The 6,000-nt window shown below is 48.6% G+C and overlaps 1 protein-coding gene across 1 annotated transcript in view; it reads left to right on the plus strand.

Moving 5' to 3' along the window:
* The window catches only part of LOC144608510 (fucolectin-like), a 28,890-nt gene extending 23,123 nt beyond the window's left edge, over nt 1–5,767 (plus strand). Inside the window, exon 4 of the mRNA XM_078426370.1 lies at nt 5,497–5,767. The gene's annotated coding sequence lies outside the window, so the exon portion shown is untranslated. The remainder of the gene's footprint in view (nt 1–5,496) is intronic.
* Nucleotides 5,768–6,000: the final 233 nt, after the last annotated feature.

Raw genomic sequence — 6,000 nt, forward strand, 5'->3', positions numbered from 1 at the left:
TTTAGTGATCAGTTCCCACAGGTGTAGTGGTCAGTTCCCGCAGGTGTAGTGGTCAGTTCCCACAGGTGTAATGGTCAGTGACACCAGCAGTGCCGCTGACTTCCCACATCCTTGAAGCAAATGCACTGCAGTAATATTCCTGCCATCACGTCAATAAGGTTAAATATTTACATTAAATTAAATACACAACCGAATAAATGTCGCCTCCTCGCCTTGGTCTTCTCGCCGAAGACTCTTGAGCCAATGATTCGCACTTACCCGCTCCAAGGCACTTCGCCTTAACAAGGTCGCTCCCAACAAGCAGCTCGCTACACCTGCACTAAATTTTATCGAATCAAGACAGTCCACTCAATTAATTCGGATGTCTCAGCCAATCCACCCCTTCGCTGCTCCTCTGCGACCTTCAAGATCATTGCCCCGGGCTGACACTTGGCGCTCTTTTTAAAGGTGCCGAACTTTACTCACCGAGGACAATAGACAATAGACAATAGGTGCAGGAGTAGGCCATTCAGCCCTTCGAGCCAGCACCGCCATTCAATGCGATCATGGCTGATCACTCTCAATCAGTACCCCGTTCCTGCCTTCTCCCCATACCCCCTCACTCCGCTATCCTTAAGAGCTCTATCCAGCTCTCTCTTGAAAGCATCCAACGAACTGGCCTCCACTGCCTTCTGAGGCAGAGAATTCCACACCTTCACCACTCTCTGACTGAAAAAATTCTTCCTCATCTCCGTTCTAAATGGCCTACCCCTTATTCTTAAACTGTGGCCCATTGTTCTGGACTCCCCCAACATTGGGAACATGTTTCCTGCCTCTGATGTGTCCAATCCCCTAATTATCTTATATGTTTCAATAAGATCCCCCCTCATCCTTTTAAATTCCAGTGTATACAAGCCCAATCGCTCCAGCCTTTCAACATACGACAGTCCCGCCATTCCGGGAATTAACCTAGTGAACCTACGCTGTACGCCCTCCATAGCGAGAATATCCTTCCTCAAATTTGGAGACCAAAACTGCACACAGTACTCCAGGTGCGGTCTCACCAGGGCCCGGTACAACTGTAGAAGGACCTCTTTGCTCCTATACTCAACTCCTCTTGTTATGAAGGCCAACATTCCATTGGCTTTCTTCACTGCGTGCTGTACCTGCATGCTTCCTTTCATTGACTGATGCACTAGGACACCCAGATCTCGTTGAACTCCCCCTCCTCCTAACTTGACACCATTCAGATAATAATCTGCCTTTCTATTCTTACTTCCAAAGTGAATAACCTCACACTTATCTACATTAAACTGCATCTGCCATGTATCCGCCCACTCACACAACCTGTCCATGTCACCCTGCAGCCTTATTGCATCTTCCTCACAATTCACACTACCCCCCAGCTTAGTATCATCTGCAAATTTGCTAATGTTACTTTTAATCCCTTCGTCTAAGTCATTAATGTATATCGTAAATAGCTGGGGTCCCAGCACCGAACCTTGCGGTACCCCACTGGTCACTGCCTCCCATTCCGAAAGGGACCCATTTATCCCCACTCTTTGCTTTCTGTCTGTCAACCAATTTTCTATCCATGTCAGTACCCTACCCCCAATACCATGTGCCCTAATTTTGCCCACTAATCTCCTATGTGGGACCTTGTCGAAGGCTTTCTGAAAGTCGAGGTACACCACATCCACTGACTCTCCCCTGTCAATTTTCCTAGTTACATCCTCAAAAAATTCCAGTAGAGTTGTCAAGCATGATTTCCCCTTCGTAAATCCATGCTGACTCGGAATGATCCTGTTACTGCTATCCAAATGCTCAGCAATTTCGTCTTTTATAATTGACTCCAGCATCTTCCCCACCACTGATGTCAGGCTAACTGGTCTATAATTACCCGTTTTCTCTCTCCCTCCTTTCTTAAAAAGTGGGATAACATTTGCTATCCTCCATTCCACAGGAACTGGTCCGGAATCTATAGAACATTGAAAAATGATCTCCAATGCTTCCATTATTTCTAGAGCCACCTCCTTAAGTACCCTGGGATGCAGACCATCAGGCCCTGGGGATTTATCAGCCTTCAGTCCCATCAGTCTACCCAAAACCATTTCCTGCCTAATGTGGATTTCCTTCAGTTCCTCCATCACCCTAGGTTCTCCGGCCCCTAGAACATTTGGGAGATTGTGTGTATCTTCCTCAGTGAAGACAGATCCAAAGTAACGGTTTAACTCCTCTGCCATTTCTTTGTTCCCCATAATAAATTCCCCTGCTTCTGTCTTCAAGGGACCCACATTTGCCTTGACTATTTTTTTCCTCTTCACGTACCTAAAAAAACTTTTGCTATCCTCTTTTATATTATTGGCTAGTTTACCCTCGTACCTCATCTTTTCTCCCTGTATTGCCTTTTTAGTTAACTTTTGTTGCTCTTTAAAAGAGTCCCAATCCTCTGTCTTCCCACTCTTCTTTGCTATGTTATACTTCCTCTCCTTAATTTTTATGCTGTCCCTGACTTCCCTTGTCTGCCACAGGTGTCTCTTACTCCCCTTAGAGTCTTTCCACCTCTTTGGAATAAATTGATCCTGCAACCTCTGCATTATTCCCAGGAATACCTGCCATTGCTGTTCTACCGTCTTCCCTGCTAGGGCCTCCTTCCAGTCAATTTTGGCCAGCTCCTGCCTCATGCCTCTGTAATCCCCTTTGCTGTACTGTAATACTGACACTTCCGATTTTCCCTTCTGCCTTTCCATTTGCAGAGTAAAACTTATCATGTTGTGATCACTGCCTCCTAATGGCTCTTTTACCTCTAGTCCCCTTATCAGATCAGGATCATTACACAACACTAAATCCAGAATTGCCTTCTCCCTGGTAGGCTCCAGTACAAGCTGTTCTAAGAATCCATCTCGAAGGCACTCTACAAACTCTCTTTCCTGGGGTCCATTTCCAACCTGATTTTCCCAGTCTACCTGCATGTTGAAATCTCCCATAACCACCGTAGCATTACATTTTTGACACGCCAATTTTATATCCTGATTCAACTTGCACCCTATGTCGAGGCTACTGTTTGGGGGCCTATAGATAACTCCCATTAGGGTCTTTTTACCCTTACAATTTCTCATTTCTATCCATACTGTTTCAACATCTCCTGATTCTATGTCACCCCTTGCAAGGGAATGAATATCATTCCTTACCATCAGAGCAACCCCACCCCCTCTGCCCACCTGTCTGTCTTTTCTATACGTTGTGTACCCCTGAATATTCTGTTCCCAGCCCTGGTCCTCTTGTAGCCATGTCTCAGTGATCCCCACAACATCATACTTGCCCATGACTAACTGAGCCTCAAGCTCATCCACTTTATTTTTTATACTACGCGCATTTAAGTACAACACTTTAACTTCTGTATTTACCTCCCCTCTCACATCGGTCACAAATGGCCCTGCCCTTAATTTCTTTTCCCCTCTAGAACTTCTGTTCCCATTCTTCCGAGAGTCTTTTGCATTATCTCCTGTATTCCCTTTTACCTCATCTTCATATTCACAATTTGTTAACCCCTCCCCCCCCACTACTTAGTTTAAAGCCACAGGTGTCGCACTAGCAAACCTGCCTGCAAGAATGTTTGTCCCCCTGCTGTTAAGATGTAACCCGTCCCTTTTGTACAAGTCACCCATAGCCCAGAAGAGATCCCAATGGTCCAGAAATCTAAATCCCTGCTCTCTGCACCAGCCCCTCAGCCATAAATTCATACCCTCTATCTCTCTGTTCCTGGCCTCACCTCACTAGGTACCGGTAGCATTCCAGAGATAACCACCTTCGACGTCCTACTTCTCAGTCTTTTTCCTAACTCTCTAAACTCCCGCTGTAGCACCTCCTTCCTCTTCCGCCCGACGTCATTCGTGCCCACGTGCACAACGACTTCAGGTTGATCGCCTTCCCTCACTAGGATTTTCTGAAGCCGGTCCGTGATGTGTTGAACCCTGGCACCAGGGAGGCAACAGACCATCCTCAAGTCCCCCCTGCTGCCACAGAATCTTCTGTCCGTCCCTCGGACGATGGAGTCACCGACCACTACGGCTCTTCCTGACTTCGGTCTCCCCTGTCGAGTATCCTTGCCAACAGGTCCGCCACTCGGACTGGAAACGTCTTCTGCCCCGACAGTTCCCAAGAGGGTATACCTATTTGCAATAGGCACAGCCACTGGGGTTTCCTGTAGTCCTCGTCCCCTCCCCCCTGAAACAGTCTCCCACCTTCGCTCGACCTGGACCTTTGGCGTGACAGCCTCACAATAGGTCCTGTCGAGGAAACTCTCGCATTCCCGGTTGGCCCTGAGGTCATCCAACTGCCTCTCCACCTCCACCACACGTCCCTTCAGGAGCTGCACCTGGACACAGTTCTTGCAGGTGTAGCTCCCAGAAGCTCCAGCGACGTCCCTGTCTTCCAACATCCTGCAGGAAACACACTGCACCAACTTTTCCGCCATTACCTTGTGTCTATAAACAGTTCTGGCTTAAAACAATTGTAACCTCCTCACCTCAGCCTCCTCACCTCAGCCTCCTGGCCTTCTTTCAGCCAACCCACTACCTCGCTGATCTGGCTGCTGCTGCTCTCCTGCGACCTTCAGACTCAGACTCGATTAACGGTTTCTACCCGAAACGTCACCTATTCCTTTTCTCTATTGATGTTGTCTGTCCGCTGATTTACGCCAGCATTTTGTAAACCAGCACCTGCAGTTCTTTCTTACACAACTGCGGATACTGGTTTATATGAAAGCGAGCTGCAGTGGGGCGAATCAACGCGTGAGCTATAACTAATATGGAACCAACTTGTGGTGTCACTTTCACGGACACTTGGACGTCTTCACAAAGTTCCCTCTGTTCAGTCCTACCTGGGGATATAATATGCCCATGACGGTATTACTTCTTGCCATACGTAAACATCACATTTCACAGAATCAACTTACACCTGCCATTCTCCTCCTGCCCATTTAAGCAACTGACCAACGTGGTCCCGAGTAACCACCCCTTCCCTCCACTTTGAATCGATGTCTTTAAATATTGCTAATGTCTAAACAGTATGTGTTGGCCCCAGCCCCGATCCGATGGTGACCAGAGTCCAATCAATAATCCAATCAATACCCCATCTCCTGTTACAGATGCAAGTTACCACAATTGTCGCGGATCCAATGTGTTGTAAATCTTCGGAACAACCAACACCGTGTGGACCAGTGCAGCAGCACTACCTCACGCACTCGGAGTTGTATCGTCAAAGGATTGACAGAGCCCTGACCAATCCTTGCTTCTCCAAACGCAGAGTAATCCCGATCCTGAACAAAGGGACATTGTTCAATAACCTCTCCACCCCCACCCACCCCCACCTACCCCCACCCACCCCCATCATCCCCCCACCCACCACCACCCACCCCCACCCACCCCCATCCAGTCGGTCGCACCCGCAGTTTCTGGAGGAAACTAGCCATTAACTGACGGCGTGCCGTCTGTTTTTCCTTCTACAACCTTCCAGTGCTTCCGGCTTGTGCAACGAGTTCAGATGGAGAACCGATCCAGGTCCATCCCGGGCCATCCCGGCCCAATATCGCTTCCAGCAGCACGACACAGCGAGCCAGCCTTCCAATGATTCTGCAGCCGCCTCAGAGCGAACGGCGGCAGGGTGGTGGTGGGAGAGCGACCGGTGTCGGCCGCCACCCACTGCCGGCACTAAGCCGCCCTCTCTCACCTGTATGTGACCCGCAACCTGTACATCTTCTGTCTGAATAAATCAGCGCTACAGCTTTAGCAAACCCTACTTGTCCCGACTCAATCTGTTTCTCATCACCAATCACACAAGCAGGCGGGTGCAGCAAGTATGGAAACAATGAACGGAATGATGCTGGTTTATACCAAAGATAGTCACAATGTCGACCCCTTCCAGAAGGATCCAGAGATGCTGCCTGACCCGCTGAGTTACTCGATCACTTTGTGTCGGTCTCAGCAGCAGCGTGGATGGGGTGCGATGTGGCAAACAGGC

This window comes from Rhinoraja longicauda, chromosome 2 (assembly GCF_053455715.1).
Source record: "Rhinoraja longicauda isolate Sanriku21f chromosome 2, sRhiLon1.1, whole genome shotgun sequence".
NCBI classification, from domain to species: domain Eukaryota; kingdom Metazoa; phylum Chordata; class Chondrichthyes; order Rajiformes; family Arhynchobatidae; genus Rhinoraja; species Rhinoraja longicauda.